This window comes from Haemaphysalis longicornis, unplaced genomic scaffold (assembly GCF_048455015.1).
Source record: "Haemaphysalis longicornis isolate Haplotype H1 unplaced genomic scaffold, Haemaphysalis longicornis Haplotype H1 scaffold_4, whole genome shotgun sequence".
Classification (NCBI taxonomy): Eukaryota; Metazoa; Arthropoda; class Arachnida; order Ixodida; family Ixodidae; genus Haemaphysalis; species Haemaphysalis longicornis.
The window spans coordinates 65,653,101-65,670,743 of record NW_027526361.1 but is presented as its reverse complement, the minus strand read 5'-3'; the positions used below and the strand labels follow the sequence as shown (position 1 = coordinate 65,670,743).

Below are 17,643 nucleotides of genomic sequence, written 5' to 3'. Positions count from 1 at the left end.
CTCGACAAGAGGAAAGAGAACTGCGGCGCCAATCGCCAAGTCAAGACATGAGTATGTGTTGTGACCTATGTTATGGTATGTAGGCTGTTTATTGTTGAAAAGGCATGCTGCAGAAGATGTAAGGAATTTTTCTATCAGGCGACCTCGGGCATCCGTTCTGGAAGAGCCCCAGAGAGAGTTGTGAGCATTAAGGTCGCCTGTAAGGATGTATGGTTCGGGCAGCTGGTCAACCAGCGCCTCAAAGTCGGAGCTCGTAAGTGAAACATCAGGAGGAATGTATATGGAGCATACCGTTATCAACGTATTAAATATTATTAAGCGTATTGCTACAGCCTCAAGGATAGTGTTCAAGGTGACAGGGTGGCATGCTAAGGATTTCCGGACGATTATGGCCACACCGCCAGAAGAGTGTGTGCAGCCATCCCTGTCTTTCCTGTATACCAGGTAACTATTCAAGAAATTTGTGTGTTTAGAATTCAAATGTGTTTCCTGAACACACATTACACTTGGCTGATTGGTATGCAGAATCTCATAAACGTCGTCAAGATTATTCAGAAGGCCTCTGCAGTTCCATTGAACAATATTTTCTCTTCCCATTATTTATTGTGAGAGCTACTGGATTGTGTATGTTTTTGTGTCATCTTTCGGGGCTGAGACTCTTGGATTGGGCTTTTTGGGCGGCCTATCTGAAGGCTTGGACGTCGGAGGCCGCTCCTTGCGCTGTGTTGCAGGCAAGAACGGCACGACGTCCATCTCGTCGTCCGATGTCCTGGGTGTGCCCGTCGAACCGGGCCCAGCGGACTTGGCCCCCCTTCGGGGGCCCTTTGTTTGACCCGCCACCGCCGCAGGTGTCGGGGGCACCAGAAGTGGCACGGGCGGTGCGGTGGCGGTGGAAGCCGGTGCGGGGCCCCCGGTGTCCATGGCACTCTCCAACGCACTGGAGGACGGGGAGGCAGGGACGGGAGCGGCACCGGTCCCGACGAAAGAGGTTGCCACCACAGCCCCTGCTGCCTCAGCGAGCGGCGCGGAGGCGGGTTGGGCTGCCAGAGGCAACACAGGGGGGGGGGGCGGGGGCGGGAGCAAGTCCGACTCACGGTACTGGGTCCCCGCCGAAACCAGACGCCGCTCCGCCCCCCGGCGAGCTGCGTCGGCGTACCTCCCCAGGGGGAAAGAGGCGAACCTCTCTCGCGCCTCTGGGAAGCTGATGTTTTCAGTGACTTTGATGTTGATTATTTTCTTCTCTAATTGAATCTTTTTCACATTTTCTGGAGTACGCCGCGTGTGGGCCCTGACAGTTGACGCAAAGAAATTGTTGAACGTTACAGTTGTCGGACGGGTGGTCGTGCTGGGCGCATTTTGCGCAGGTAAGATGGCCGCGACAGGAGTTTGTGCCGTGCCCGAACCGTTGACACTTGAAACAGCGCCGCGGGTTCGGGATGTACGGCCGGGCTGAACATCGGATGTAACCAGCGTTGATGAATTCTGGAAGGGTGGAGTTGTCAAAGGTTAGGATGAGGTGCTTTGTCGGTATTTGTTTATCGTCTCTGCGGATGGTTATACGCCTGACCGCTATTACGCCCTGACTACGAAGGCCCTCCAGCAGGTCAGCTTCAGATTCATTTAGTAGGTCATACTCGGAAATCACGCCCTGGGAGCTGTTTAGGCTGCGGTGGGGCGTGGCTCGGATTGGCAGATCGGCGATGCTGGTTTGTGCAAGAAGTTTATTGGCCTGGTCCTGGCTACTGACCTCGACAAGAATTTCACCGGTTCGATGTTTTTTGGCCTTATACGACCCTCCAACAATACCGTCAAGAAACTTTGAAATGAGAAATACCGACTGTGAAGCAAGAGCTTTTGATTGGTCTACAGATTCCATCACGATGAAGCGAGGATAGTTGTTCGGTTTCGGAGGCCTCAAGTCAGGAAGTGGTGGAAAAGAAACTTCGGTGCGGCCCCTTTTCGGGGGCCGATCACGTCTGGGGGGGGGGGGGTTGAAAATGCCATATAGCATAGTATAAAAGCAGGGAGACGGGGGTACTTTCTCCTTTGACCTTACACTGGTAGCCAAAGAGGTCCCGGAGCTCCCTGCCTGGTAAACAGACAGGGAGCCCATCCGCCGGAGCTTGACCTGGGCTCCGACGGCCACCGTTCGTGGTTTCTAACCCTCCCCCTATAAACACATCGCCACGGTTGGATCCAGCTTATGTTTGGGGGCTCGGGGTCCGCGGTATCGCCAGTACCGTCACCAAGATTGCTCAAGGTGCCCCGTGCGGGGGCATTGCGCTCCGTCCAAGGAACACCACTTCGTTGGGATCGGAAGCAGCCACCGGTTGCTAATAGGCCTATAGATGTTACGCCGTGCTATATAATTATTTCTTATGCCTGCCACGCACCCACGGAAACGTAACGAGCACGGTAAAGACAGCTTAGTGCGCAACAGAGAAGAGAATGTTGGACCCGTGAAAAAGCCTTGAGGAGTGGAAACATTGGGAGGACTTATTGAAGCTGATTCATGGGACCCACATAATAACAATAAAACAGTGAAATGTAACGGTGGCTCCACAGCCGCATTTATTTATGTTTTGGATATGAAAGGTCAGGGCAACGAAACCGATAGTTAAACGATTATTACAGAAGCCGAGGACGCAGTAATTCACAGCCCGACTGCGTAAAACATTTGCAGCGGATCCTCTTCAATTTTGTTTGTAAGTACATGCATTCACGTTATTTAAAAAAAACATCTTAAGCACTGTTTGTTGTTTGCTAAATTATAAAGCTGATAAATGTATTCCAGAACCCAAACACGGTCATAACATCAAGTAGAACTGCTATTTTCAGAACTGATGTTATACTGTGGCTACGTAGACATTGAAGTGGTTCTTGCTGGTATAAGTAACCCATATGAATCTCTTAAAGATATTTGGCAGAGTTCTTTTCTAAACGACCACTAATGGACCGAATAAAAATTTGTAATAAATTGCCAAGTTTCACGGATTACAAATTATGCGCTCACCCCGTCGATACATCGAACTGGTTTTGGATTACAAAAATTACCCATACAAGGGGGCCTACAGAGCGCTTTCAATTTTGGGTATCTCGGGCAGAGACCAGGCAAGTGGTATTAAGGCTTTACTGAAAAGAATGGGGAACAGTAATGAGTCTTGCAAGGTGCCTTTGGCGAGTAATGAAAATTGGCAGAATATGAGGGAGAGACGAAGTCGGAGAGTTGCTGTGCGATTGGTTAGGACAGCTCGTACATAACCATAGCAGCGCTCGCCGACTTGAAAAGAGTTGATCGTCGCGAATCATGATCCACACACGATGTAGCTGTACCCATCTCGAATGAGTATCGCCTGGGGAACGCATAACGTTTCGCCATTAAAACGTGTAAGCCGATTTTTTGTGTCATGAAGACTTTTTTTCTGAAGCACGCCGTATAGAATCACATTGAGTAAAATGGCATAAGCGTCTACGGTGCCACTGGCGTATAACAGATCTAGAGAGAAAGAGCGAGAGAAAGAGAGAGAGGAAGACAGGAGTTTACGAGAAACGAGGATAAAAAAGGGAGGACAAGAAGGAGTGTCCAAAGAAAATATAAACAATGAATGAAGTGACGATGGAGGACTGTTTGATGCGGAAGAAGGAATAGAATAAAAAATTCCCGGGCTATCGCCACTAACGTGAAACCTGGAGATGGGTGAAGCATGCAGTGTATACGTGTATTTTCGGCGCCTTCGCGTTTTTGCCAACGAAGATAAAACCGTTATGTGGTGGAGGAAAATAGCTTTGCTGTAAAATTCTCTTGTCTTTGAAGCACGAAGTGTTTTAGCGCTCTGGGTAAACGAGTGTCCCGGTGTCTTTTTTATTACACGTTACGGAGCTTCCTAGCGCGAGGGGTAAACGAGTGTCCCGGTGTTTTTTTTTAATACGCATTACGTTGAAGCGCGAGGATTAAACGAGTGTCCCCGTGTTTTAGTGCCGTGACTACATGAGACGGCGGGTACAGCGACGACATGAGACGCCGACAGCCCGAGCCCCTCAGGGGCTTCGGCCCTAAAACGCATTTGAGTACATGTGCGACTAGAACCCGGGTCTCCAAAGCAGGAGCCGGGTGCGTTACCGCTGATTACGGCAACGACGATACGAGACGCCAACAGCCCCAGCCCCTAACCGTATTAACCCCTTAATGAAGAACGTACAACCGCTAAACACCACCAGACCCAAGGAGGGCCAGACAAAGTGACATTCCCAATCAGAACTGTGCAAGTGCAGGTTCGACTGAGTGAATTAAACTTAAACTTAATATACTTGTGATGTATTACTGGGGATACTAGCCTATCCCGGCAAGGAGGGAGGGGGGGTGAAAAACCATGTCTCCCTCTAGTGGCTGCGCTAAAAACACACACCCCGCGGTGACAGGTTTGCTGACGTCCTCTCCTGGCTAACCAAAAAGGGTGCGCCCTCATTTAGTGGTTTGTTTTTTTCTCTTGGCACCCTTTTTATATAAAGTACCTAGAAATGGCCATGTTTAGTGTAGAATCGTCGTAGAGAATAGTGGTTTATTGCTCTACCTTCAACGCGCACCCTAATAGTGTTGATTCTCTTCTCTGCAACGTTTTTTTTTGTTACAGGATTATGAAACATTGTTTTTAAAGCCGACCGGTGTAGACAACGCCGGATTGCTCAACTCGTGCGGCACTCAGTGCTTTCCCATTAATGAAAATGGGGCGGTGGCAAATCCCGACATTCCGTACATTAGCGCCTCTTCCCCGAAGGCCGCTAGCTATCCTTGCAAACGCAATCTCAGCGTAAATTATTCTTCGTCCCGTGTATTAACCGCGTACCCGCTCTGCATCCAGAACTTCGTCCTCCTCGAAAGGCGACGAGCAGTCTTTTCAGAATATAAGAAAGCGGGGAGCAAGAACACCCGATTTGAAAGAGGTGCTGCCTGGGCTGATAGCAGGCGGGCCAACAGCTCCTTTTCTTCAGCCGTACGCCCAGTCGCGGCGTGTCGGCATTCCCTGCTGGAATAACTTTGTTCCATCGCCTCCCCTCTCTACCACCGCCCATCCCTTGAACACCGGCTCAGTATATTCGTGCATTCCGTCAAGCTACGAGCTCCTTTCAAGTTCCAGCACGCTATAGGATGCGGTTCATATTCCCTTTTTTGTCCGCATGACGTCTTCTTTCAAGACACTTTCGTCTGAGCAGTCCTCTTACCCTTGGTGTTCACTTCCTTTGTGTTGACGTGTATTATCACACAGGTCCTTGCTCCTCTTGTTAAGCCTGCGCGCGGAAATGTTTTCCTCCTTGCCGTCCAGAGTTTGCACAATGTCTTGAGATCTGTTTATTGATTACGGCCCTTGTTCGGCCAGGGTGGGGTCTTGCTGCCAAGGGCGAATCTTTATGCTTTTTTTCTTCAGGACGCTTAATAAATAATGCAGGGAGAAGCTCTTCATGTCGAGGATGGACAGATAGGAATATTTAAAACTTAGTTATGCCTTGTTTTTTTTTTGCTTTTATTTATAGGATGAAATAGAGGAAGCAGGTGCTGCCGCAGCCCACATTTGCTCTGGCGTGAATAAGGAATCCGTGAAAGAGTGTCTCAATTATATGAGGTAGCTCTCAGGGGTTGTTTTTATTTTACGACATCTCTAATTTCGATGCCTAAAGGGGTCATGAAGAGATTTTAAAAAAATGTTGTGTTAGTATTTTGAACTGTGTAATTTTTAAAAACAAAATATTCAGCAGTTTCATTTCGAGATATCGGCAAAAAGGTAAAAAATGCAGGTCTGGTTTCACCGCAGCTGTTCTCCTGAAGTCGTGTAATGACGTCATGCTAGGAAAGCAATCATAGCCCACCCTTGTCTGCACAATATGTCGGCGTAGACCGAGCTCGCAAAAGAGGCAGATACAGTCAAAATATCGACGCCATGGTTAAATACGCCAGCAACTGAACGAGGTATGTCTGATCTTTGATATTTCTTGTCAACACGGCTGAACGCCCAGTCAACAATGCGCGGGAGTTGCGCAGGCAGAGATAACCCTCCTTAAAAAATTGGCCGCGTATCTGCTCCTTTCGTTCCAAATGCCGTCAAAAGACGATAGTCTTTGTCGGCTTTTGCGACGTGAATGCCTCCCTTCGCTTTCCCGCTCACCTCTCATGTTGTTCCTCTTGCGTCGCGCTCCTCCCAAGGTAAAGACGCCAAAGGTTTGCTCAAATCATTTTAAATTTCCCGCGTTCCACTGCTCCAAACCGGGTGTCTCGATGCGAACGCTGCCGTACGGCGAAGACGCGCGTTAATCGAGGCGCCCTACTTCAGCGTTTATAGAACCGCGTTTCCCTACTCCACATGCGTTGCAAGCAGAACGTGGAACCTACCTAGTGGGACATTGCGTAACTTTTGCCGGTTGATTTCTTAAAATGGCCCCAGAAGCTATGGTGGCGCGGGCGACAGCAGGCGACGGCGGAGTGAATTCTTTTTCTGCAGTTGATGAAGTATTTAATTTCGCAAATTCAAGCATGTTTGATTTTTTTTTTATAAAGGAACACTCCAAATATCACTTCTGTATTGATTTGTTGTCTCATATTTGCGTAATGTCTTGTGCTTCTTCAACAATGTTGACAAGTATGAACATTCCACCGGACATAGACGGGTAGATTTAGCTGTGACTATATAAGACTAAAGCGCAGGCATTGTTTTGCTTTGGCTGGGTGGCTGAATCTGGTCACAGACAGACAGACGGACAGACAGACAGACATACAGACATACAGACAGACCAAAATTTCTGGGTTTAAGTAGCCTAAGAAAGACTATCGTCTTTAATAAACAGGGTATTTGTAGGCTGTTTAGAGCGTTTCGGACTAGTTTAAGCTGTTTTCTACCACAGCCGCCGAAATCCTTACGAACAGCGCGACCCCAGTTTCAAGGCCCATCCGCCTCGTATGGACGCCAACTCACTCGTCTGTCCCGGGGAACGAGATGGCACATCAAGCAGCCCGAGGTTACACGAACTAGGTTAGACTTCGAATCCGACAACGTGCCGTCTGTGACGGTGGGGAGGGTGAGACTGACAACTTACCGAGAGAGATTAATCGACACTGTAGGCTGAGCCGACCAAAATTTCCTACTGCCCACACTGTGCTAAACAAATGGCAAACAGATGCTTGGAGCAGGCTGCACTCAAATACGTCCCTCACCCCGCCCTGTGTCACCGCAGCTATCGGTATATGTACACGGGCAGGTGCAAGTGGTGCAACATTGCAGCAGCCACACTACAACATGTGGTCTGGCAATGCCCCAATAAACCACGGACTTTTGAACAAGTAATACATATAAGAAGTAGTGAGCAGCGGGAGGCCGCATTACTCAGCTCTCTTCTCGAGATACAAGCTGCTTTCATCCCTCTGGCAGAGGACGCCGGTAGGGACCACGGGTTCCTGACCGCCGTCTGATGGAACGAAGATACCGGACATTTCTGCACGGTGCATTCGACTTAAAAGGGGTGACAAAAGAGTCTCTTCTCTCTCTCTCTCTCTAGCGGGTATTGCTCAAGCTTGCCGACGTATGTCACACATAGCTTCTAGTGACATGACGATCGAGATAAATAACTTAAAATTAAAAACTCCGCTTAAAAGTTTAAAATTTGAATTTACCACATGACCACGTTTACCGCATAAACTTAGTCGTCGGAAATTAAAACCAACCCATCTTTTACTCTTTAGGCATAAAAAAACCAACCGAGAAGCATTATACAGCGCGTCGTGGACTACCGCCATTACCAAGTTCACTTGCTTATCTGCATGTTAACGTTGTTTTGCCAGTTGGATTCACTACCCTATGACTTACTGTAGAAGCCCTAAACAGTTGGTTGGCGGTGTTACGAATCGGCCAGCGCCACAGTACTTCCCCGCATCACTCCTCGGCTGTGCGGCGAAGCCCCTGCGTGCTCCTTCGAAAACAGGCGCAACCATGTCGGTGGCAAGTTGCGACAAAGCCGCGTCAGACGCTTTGCTCTCGGCAAAACTTCGGCGGCTGGCGGCGTGGCTCGTCTCCACGCTCTTCAAGGACACAGAGGCCCCGTCGATCGCAACGGAGTCCTCCTCTCTCCCATCTCTCGGACTCAACGTGCCCGAGGCTATGAACGGCTTACGAACTCTGGAAAGAGTGTTGTGCGTGTTCCAGCCTGTTGCGTTTGACCGTTGTCGCTTTTGGGTATAAATAGCGTTGTAACTCATTCCTGTTAGAGCAGCGAATCGATGTTGTCGCTCTGCTCGAGTCCTGTATTGTAACCTCGCCCGTCGGGGCATTGTTCTTTGGCTTCGGCTCACCTCTCGCTATGAAGTAAACAGTTACGTTAGCCTACGGCTTCTGGACTTCACGGCTGCAACAGCGGCTGGCCGCTCGCATCATACACGCTAGCACTCGTATGTCGGAGGCCACGGAGCTCGGATCGGGTGCCCCCGCTCGGTAGCAACAACTGGTTGGCAGCGGTCGGATGGCAACTTCGTAACACCTGAAGCCAGCGGTGCGAGACCCAACACCACGGACGTCAAGGCGGCTTCGGACTTCGCAGAATTCACGGCGGTCAAGGGTGAGTGCGGGACTTTTCTTCACTGAGTTTTACCAGTCTTCTGAGGATAGCTGGTAGAGCGTGTGTTTTTGTCGCGTGGGTTATTCGCGCAAAACATTTTTTGGAGCAGTGGGAAAGCAGTACTCTGGACCGGCCATGAATTTGAAAGCGTTGAAAAAACCGCAGTTGTTGGAGCTTGCAAAATAGTTGCGCTTGGATGTTACGTACGCGCTGAGAGAGCCAGAGCTGATACAGGCTATACTCGCTGTCGGGGCTGACGATGACGAGCTGTCGGAGTGCATTGAGCTTTTCAATGACAGGGAGACCGCTAAGCGTCAGGCTGCAGAGGCAGAGGCTGAGCGCAAGCGTGAGGTGCTCGAGAGACGGAAACAGGCACGCGAGGAACGGAAGCGAGAACATGAGAAATTTTTACGAGACCACGAGGAAAAGATGCGATGGTACGCCCTCGAGCAAATCCGAAGGGAAAGAAAGAGGCTCGAGCGAGAGGGACTCCAACGGGAGAACAAGCACCTAGAGCATGAAATTCAATTCGAGCAGGAAGAAGTGAAGCCCGAGTTAGAATTGTTGCTCGGAAAAGACCTCGTTGTCGAGGAAAGCAGCGTGCCAGCGCTGCCAGTAGCAGACGCTCGGGAGCGCGAGTCGGAGGCGACGGTTGCTGCCCCGCAGCGCGGCAAGGTTGCTGAGAGAGATAACGAAGGCGCATTAGCTCAGACTGTCGGCAGAGGCGGCAGAGGGCAGTGCGTGTCCACTGAGTGCGATAATGTGCCGGCGTTTGTTTTGGAGATCTCGGCGGAGTGTTCGGACGGGTCAAATTCGCAAGAGGCCTTGGGAACGACTACCGACTTGAACGTGAACATATCGCGAGATAGCGACGTTTCGCAGAAGTGCGTAAACCATGGGGCTACCGAAAGACAACACGAGTCCGCTGAAACGGAGGTTGTTCCTTCGGACGGTAGCACAGAAACGAGCGATGTGGTGGCAAAGCCTGCAGTCGAAGCAGCGAGCAGTTCGCACAGCTCAGATGGGAGTCATGACGATCTCGCCACTGAGCAAGCCGATTCCATCCTGCCACCAGCTCAGGTAGCTGACCTCGAGCAACAGCCAGCCGAGCTTGTAGAGATTGAGGTGTCGCGGGCGGCTGAGCCGTCTGAGACAGGGCAGCCGGGATCTAGTGTAGCCTTGACAGCCGCAACACACAACGAAAACACCCTTCGGTGTTCGCTTACTGAGGGTGTTGCGGAAAAGGCGAGGGACGCCGAGATAGGATCTGTTGGACGTTACGAGGTGTCTAAAGAGCACGTCGTTCCCTTGTTACTCCCAGCTGATGCTCCCGACGATAGACCAATATGGGCTAAGCTAGTTGAGATTTCGGTGGCGCCTGTGGCTAAGCCGAAGTCGGGAACCGACCAGCCTAGAGGAGAGAACGTAAACGCGTTCCGGCGTTTGCTTGCCGAACGCGTTCGCGAAAAAGCGAGCAACAAGGATAGAGGGAAAACTTCCGCGCGTACTTGTGGCACGTGTTACAGTGCGGGCACGCGGAGGGGCAAAGCCGTGAGCTCGCATCGCGCCAGGGGAACGCCGCCCCCAAAAAGGAGTGCGCGCCTCTCGTTTGAACGTTGGAAAAACTCGTTCGCTCCTCCGCGCGCTCGACTGTTGTCGAAGCGAACGGCTGGTGTCCTCTCACGCGGTCGTAGCAGCGTTCAGAGAACGGGCGCACCTAAAGTGCGATACAAGAAGGGGAAAACTCGGAGCAATGATGAGAGCTCGAATCGCAGCTCTCAGCGCGAGAAGTGGCCTGTAGACGCCTGACTTTCTCCATTTCATTGTTTTTCCTGACGCAGGTTTCGCCCTTTACGATTACGTTTCTTTTTGTGTGGGACATTTCCAATCAAGCGAAATGTCACCTTTCAGGTTCGTCACTTGTCTAAAGTACTGCTGGGCAAAAATATAACTAGAGTAGTTAGTTATTATCGTATTTTATCGCAACTAAAAGCCTGGTAGATCTTCAGTGTTGATTTGTCTTCGCACTTGCCGGCGATGCGGTTGTGTCTTCCTGGGTTGTTCTGTTGCTTGCCTGACCAAGCCAGAGACGTTCTTGGGGAGCCACTACTCGTCCAGTGACCCGCCCGGTGAAGCTCCAGCACGGTGTCGTACAGCCAAGGCCTGGAGTCGAACGTCTGTCGAGCACTTCACTTCGAAAGCATCCCTCCGGACAACGGTTGAAGACCCTTATCCATCGGGATCTCGGACCCAAGGCGGAGAAGCTGTTACGAATCGGCCAGCGCCGCAGTACTTCCCCGCATCACTGCTCGGCTGTGCGGCGAAGCCCCTGCGTGCTCCTTCGAAAACAGGCGCAACCATGTCGGTGGCAAGTTGCGACAAAGCCGCGTCAGACGCTTTGCTCTCGGCAAAACTTCGACGGCTGGCGGCGTGGCTCGTCTCCACGCTCTTCAAGGACACAGAGGCCCCGTCGATCGCAACGGAGTCCTCCTCTCTCCCCTCTCTCGGACTCGGCGTGCCCGAGGCTATGAACGGCTTACGAACTCTGGAAAGAGTGTTGTGCGTGTTCCAGCCTGTTGCGTTTGACCGTTGTCGCTTTTGGGTATAAATAGCGTTGTAACTCATTCCTGTTAGAGCAGCGAATCGATGTTGTCGCTCTGCTCGAGTCCTGTATTGTAACCTCGCCCGTCGGGGCATTGTTCTTTGGCTTCGGCTCACCTCTCGCTATGAAGTAAACAGTTACGTTAGCCTACAGCTTCTGGACTTCTTCACGGCTGCAACAGCGGCTGGCCGCTCGCATCATACACGCTACCACTCGTATGTCGGAGGCCACGGAGCTCGGATCGGGTGCCCCTGCCCGGTCGCAACAGCGGTTACAGCTCTGGATAGACTAGGATTTCTAAAACTAAACTGTAGTTCTGGGCTACAAATACGGAGTGACGTTTATATCGCCGTTCTCACGCTCGCCAGCAATTTATGTCTTTGGTCGAGAAGGTAGTGTCCGACTTCAGTGCAGGTCGGCCCGGCAGCGGCGAATTCGAGTCGCACGCGTGGAAGCTTCTTTTCTTTGCTTGAGCAGCTTTGCGCTGTTTGATACGAAAAAGGTAATAATCCGAAGGGAATTCGGCAAAACAGTGCAAACTTAGTACAGCCCGGAAACTTGGTACAAACCGTACAAACAGGCAGTAGGTCCGAGTTCTGCTACGATTGCGAAACAACTGAAGTGGTCGCGCCGCCGGTAACTTGGATAGAAAACTGTTTATGGTAACCAATAAAGACTGCATTATTTTTAAAATATCGGGTTTACAGCTTTACAAAATAATGTACACAAAGAACGTTCGACGCTCGAGCGTTCTTAAAACGATGCCATGCTAGTTGAGCTGCTGATCGGCGATATAGCATGGTTGCGTGTGATGCGCTTAAAAAAAACCCATTTCAAAGGCGTCTCCTAAATTACCCAAAACGAATTATTTGATTGATTGTGGGGTTTAACGCGCCGACGCAACGCAGGCGATGAGGCGCGCCGTAGTGGAGGGCTCCGGATTAATTTTGACCACCTGGGGATCTTTATCGTGCGCCGAAATCTCGTACACACGGGCGTTTTTGCTTTTCGCCTCCATCAGAAAAGCGGCCGCCGCGGCCGGGAATCGAACCCGCGACCTCGTGCTCAGCAGCGCAACGCCTTAGCCACACCCAAAACGAATTATGAATTTGTTCTATTAGAAGGTTGTTCAATCAGACAAGATCAAGAAAAGGCAAATTCATTTTCTCTTCCCGACCCCTTTAAAATCTGTCTTCTGCAATTACCTGGCAAATTTTAAAAAGTGCCTCTTGGAAAAAAAACTACATACAAAAGACAGTTTGCTTATAAAAAGAAATAAAAAGAAAGGATAGTATAATAATACAGAAACAACATCGAGCTACCGGTAGTTTGAAGTGCGTTTAGTCGGGACTTGCCTAGATATTCCAGATGACAAGCATCGGAAACCGATGCTATCCGTAATTTAGAAATACAGCAGCGTGGTACTACTTCTAAGTACGCTCGCTTCATTAATTCATGCTGCCGCTTGCGCACAACATCATACCAAGTTGAATCGCCATAAAACGCTGCAATTTGTTTGTTTAAAAGCCAGCATAGTCAATTGGAGAATATGACATTGATCTTGGCTAACCGATTGCATATGACTTTGCTTACAAAGATGGACTGTTTGAGAATAATGCTCAGATGGTGCACGAGAAATGGCATGTGGTCGATATTGTTGCTAATGGAGGAAGTTCTTTAGAGTTACGTAAAGAAAAATTTGACATCCATATGAAATGCAGCCGTACGGTAACAACAGAAGGCAATAGAGCTTCCTCGGAAACTGGTCTAGGATTCAAATTTTGCTTCGCAAAAACTTACTGTTAAGGAGATTTCTCTTAAATCTGGTCGATTCGTTAAGGTTACCTCCTTATTCAGTTATCGTTCATTCTTTATGGCTCGTGGGGGAGGCGTTAGTTTTATTTTGGTGTAGTTAGCAAAACGCCACTTTTTTCCCCATTACTCATCACTGTCCGCAAGCAGTGGTTGCACACCATGACAGATCGATGTAGTCTGCCGTTGATTATCTGGGTATGCCTTCCAACCTGCCAGCCAATAGTAATTGTTCACCGGATATCTTTCCCGTGATTGGAAACATCGCTGACAGCACGTCAGAGGTATATTCACCCGCCTGTTCAAGCTCTTCATTATCTATGCTAACGCTTATGCTTTCTGCATCTCTATATAACATTGTTATTTCATTTCTTTCAAGTTCATCTTTCACCCTATGTCCGAGCGTTATGAGCACAGTTCCTGAAGATTAGTTGCACGTTTTCTGCAGACTCACTGAACAGGACAATATCATCTGCGAGTTTCAAGTGGCTCAAATATTCTCCCAGCACACCGTGGCTGTAGTTTCATTGCTTTCACAATCCGTTCCCCTAAGAGTAGGGGAACTTTAGTTCATAGCGGTGCATGACTGAAACAATGGGGCCAACAATAGTAGACCACAGCATGACCACAGGAAGGAAGGAGGAGGTCGCGCTTATTGCACTGAGAGCCGTCGGCAAAGCTTTCGTAGTGGGCGAGTGTACACCCTCAACCGAACGTACAGGCTGAACCACAGTTTCATCTGCAGATCCGCAACTGTCTCTGCACGGTGCATCTCCTGGCGTCAAGATTATCCCGCAAGAATCCTCAAAAGCGAAAACTGTGAAGTTAATACAGAGGAACACAAAACTAGCAAAAAAGAGGAAAGATTTTCTTTGGGGAATGCATGGTCATATATAAGAACACTGCGGCCAGGAAGAACTCTCTCGGCGTGGCACGCACAGCGGTAGTACTTACGGGGCAATGTCGTCATTACGAATGGCGCGCCTTGTTCTTTCACGGCTGCTTCACCGCCACGCCGGCCTCTTACCGCAGAGGGATTGCGGCGCACCTGACGACGCGCAACGCTCGCGACGTCTCTCATGTCAGTCTCCCTCCTACTCTCGCTGCTCTTCCGGTATGATGCTCTCTTCTATGGGTGTTGTGCCGCGGAAGGTCTTTTTTTTTTGTTCCATCTGGGGACATGCCCGCAGGTCCCGAATTTCCTGCTGCCAGTAGTTCGGATGCCACTGTTTGGTTAGACCCTGCTTGGTTATAGCCGCTACGGACGCACCTGGGCGCCTCCCAGCCTACGGACGATGAGATTTCTTGATTCTCGGTCCCATCGCCTTGCTTCGCCATCGCCATCGCCATCGCCTTCCCTCCTTAAAGGCGGGAAATCAGGCAATAGTAAAACGACGTCGGTGCTAATTTTTTCCACATTTGGCGGACAAGCATATAGGAGGATTAGATCCTGCTCTGAGCATTTTTAACAAAAACATCCCATTCGAAAACGCTGCGTTCTTTATACCATCCTTCACACTAATTGGCTCGCAATGTTATGACTGTGTACTGGAAAACCCGCAAAGCTTTATAGGGGATCGCAGCACGTTTGCCAGTGGATGCATTTTGGGAACAAATGAAAGGTTGATGTTGTCAATCAAATCCGCGAAAGTTAAAATTGTAAAGACAAAGAGAGAATGACACTTCATTTATAAGCAGTGGGATGCCATTGCTGTAGTTTAAAAGGCGGCCGCTCACGCCGCAATTTTTTATCTGTTCTGACGACCACTAAAATAAACTACTGCCCTTCTTGTCCGCTATATAGTCCAATACCGAATAAAACTGGTTCAACTGCACATTGCAGTCACATACACAAGTTTGGCCGGCTGAGTTCAGCGTCCGCCATCTACAAAAAAAGAGACGAAACGAAAAGAAAACAAATATTGACAAGGTTCAATACTGGCGATGTAATAAACAATTCAACCTTTCGCAACTGGCTCTTTTAGACCCACAGCCCTCGCCATACGTAGAAAAGGACGCAAGCGTTGCTCCAGAAAAAAATTCCACTTGACATCGCAGGGATTTAGCTTGCAGTGTTTCGTCCACCTGCTTGACTAGTGCACTGGAGAATGCTTGCGAGGTAGAAATTCTGCCGCGAAGCTTTCGAAAACCCGACGTTCTTCTGCCGTTGAACCTTTCTGCATTGAAGCTTCCTTCCCCCTGTACGAGAAATCGAATTGGATTAACGCTGGAATTAGGTGAAAGCATGAAATCAACTAAGAGAAAGCTAGCCAACGGCAAAGACGGGATGTACGCGCTGAGAGAAAAGCAGGGTAACATTGCGCACAACTTGGACCAAATAATAAAGGTAGCAGAACGATTCTACACCAGATGTATGCCAGCGACGTTAGACCAGTGGAAACTACTGAGAGTACAAGCTCAACTTACGATGTCCCACTAGTAACTAAAGAGGCGGTAGGAAAGGCTCTCAAAAGCATGACAAGATAAAAGAGGATAAGCGGCAGGTGACGATGGCATAACCGCTGACATTTGAAGGAGGGAGGAGATATTGTACTGGAAAAGCTTGCTTTACTATTTTCGGAATGCTTGAAGACTCAAAATGGGCCTAGTGCCTGGAAAGACTCCAACGTTATTATCATTATAAGAAGGGAGATCCCAAGAACCACGAAAGTTGCAGGCCTATCAGCATACTCTCAGTTGTTTAGAAGCTCTTTACAAAAGTTATAGTTAGCCGCACAGGTGACAGCGCGGATTTCCGAAAACCCAGAGAGCAGGCTGGTTTTAGGAAAACGTACTCAAACCTGGGTAGCATCCATTTTGTCAATCAAGTTTTAGGAAAATCCGCAGAAAACACTAAACCCATTTACATCGCATTTATAGACTGTGAGAAAGCATGTGATCCGTGCTCACTGCTGCCGCGCTAGAAGCACTGAAAGACTAGAGAATAGAGGAGACCTGCATAAGAATTCTAGAAGGCATATATAAGGGATGCATGGGCAGTATAACCCTGCACAAGAAAGCCATTAATTCGCAGTCCGAAAGGCCTTCAGACAGGGAAGTACAATTTCGCCAAAACTATTCACAGCGTGTTTGTAGGAGATGGTTCGAATGCTTGAATGGGAAAACATGGGATTAAGGAAAAACGGGGAATATTTGAGCCATTTGAGGTTTGCGGACGACATAGTCTCGCTAAGTGAGACTGCAGAACACCTGCAAACAATGCTTGAGGAACTGTATTCGGAAAGCACGGCCTTGGGGCTAAAATTAAGTATGAATAAATAGAAAGTAATGAGACATAAGCATGTCAAAAACGTCCTCTTCAGCTTAGGAAACAAAACACTAGAAGAAGAAAAGAATATAGCTACCTTGCACAGATGGCTAGTGCTAACACCCCCCCCCCCCCATGAGAGAGAAATCCGGCGCAGAATAGGCATGTGTTGGGGAGCACTCGGCAAGCACTCCCAAATAATGAAAAGTAAGCACAATCTGTCGCTCAAAAAAGCCACCAAATAGGGCATACTTCCGATGATGACATACGGAGCTGAAACTTGGCGCCTTACTAAACAACTAGAAAGCAAGCTTAGGTCATCTCAACGGGCCATGGAACGAATAATGTCAGGAGTAATACTTAGGGGCAGGAAGCCAGCTACCTGGTTCATAGAAGAAACTAGAGTGGAAAATATCATAGTTCAAATAAAGACAAAGAAATGGACTTGCGCTGGCCATGTAGTAAGGCGAGCCGACAACCGGTGGACGATTAGGTCGACAGAGTGGATACAAAGAGATGGGTCTAGAAGAAGGGGACGGCCAATTATCCAATGGAGGGATGAAATAAGGAAATTTGAGATCAAACTGTGGACTCAAGCACTGCAGGACAGGAGCGAATGAAGGTCAATAGAAGAGGCCTTCATCCTGCCGCGGACCTGAGTAGGGTGACCATGATTATGATGATGAGGAAGATTATGATGATGATGGCGAGATGGCGATGATAGCGTCAGAGGGTTTGTGGGTTAGGAGCGAGTTGGGGTTTATTCTAGGAAGCTAGTTTACCAAACCGAATAAAGCCCGTAAGACGAGGTGGGTAGGGCGGTGCAAGCACCGATGGTAGTGTGCATATAGCCGCACACTTGCAGGCCCGACACCACCACACGCTTTATGCGCAGGTAAGGTACTCGGTTCCAAAACATGTCCATAACAAATGATGGTCTGCTAGAGTAGTGGCATCGGAGCCAGTTGGGCACTTGACTCGTGCGGGACATCGTCATTTCATCCGTGCATGTGGTCGAACAAAATTCAATTTAAGGCATTTTGTAACTTACAGAACATGCATGTGCGAAGAAATACCCCATATTTGACCGGATCCTTTATTATAGTTCCCCAAGATATCCTTACTTGGACTGGAATGATACAGAAGGATGGGAAAGGAATAACCGCGTTTGTTCATCATAAAAGCGCTGCGAGGGTACGCAGTGGTGAGAGAGCTTGGACAGCGTAAGAAGGAACAAAAAATTATAAAAAGAAGCAATTTTGGAACACAAAGAAAACTAGCAGCGGCTGAAGAAAACGAAATGAAGGGAACGAAAAGCTGGATGCGTTCCGTAATTCCTACCAAATGTGTTCGTGTGGTGATGTCG

At 49.1% G+C, this 17,643-nt stretch overlaps 1 long non-coding RNA gene across 2 annotated transcripts in view; it reads right to left on the bottom strand.

The window, feature by feature from the left end:
• Positions 1–17,643, bottom strand: part of LOC144178858 (uncharacterized) — a 723,527-nt gene that overhangs the window by 315,332 nt on the left and 390,552 nt on the right. The window lies entirely within an intron of this gene.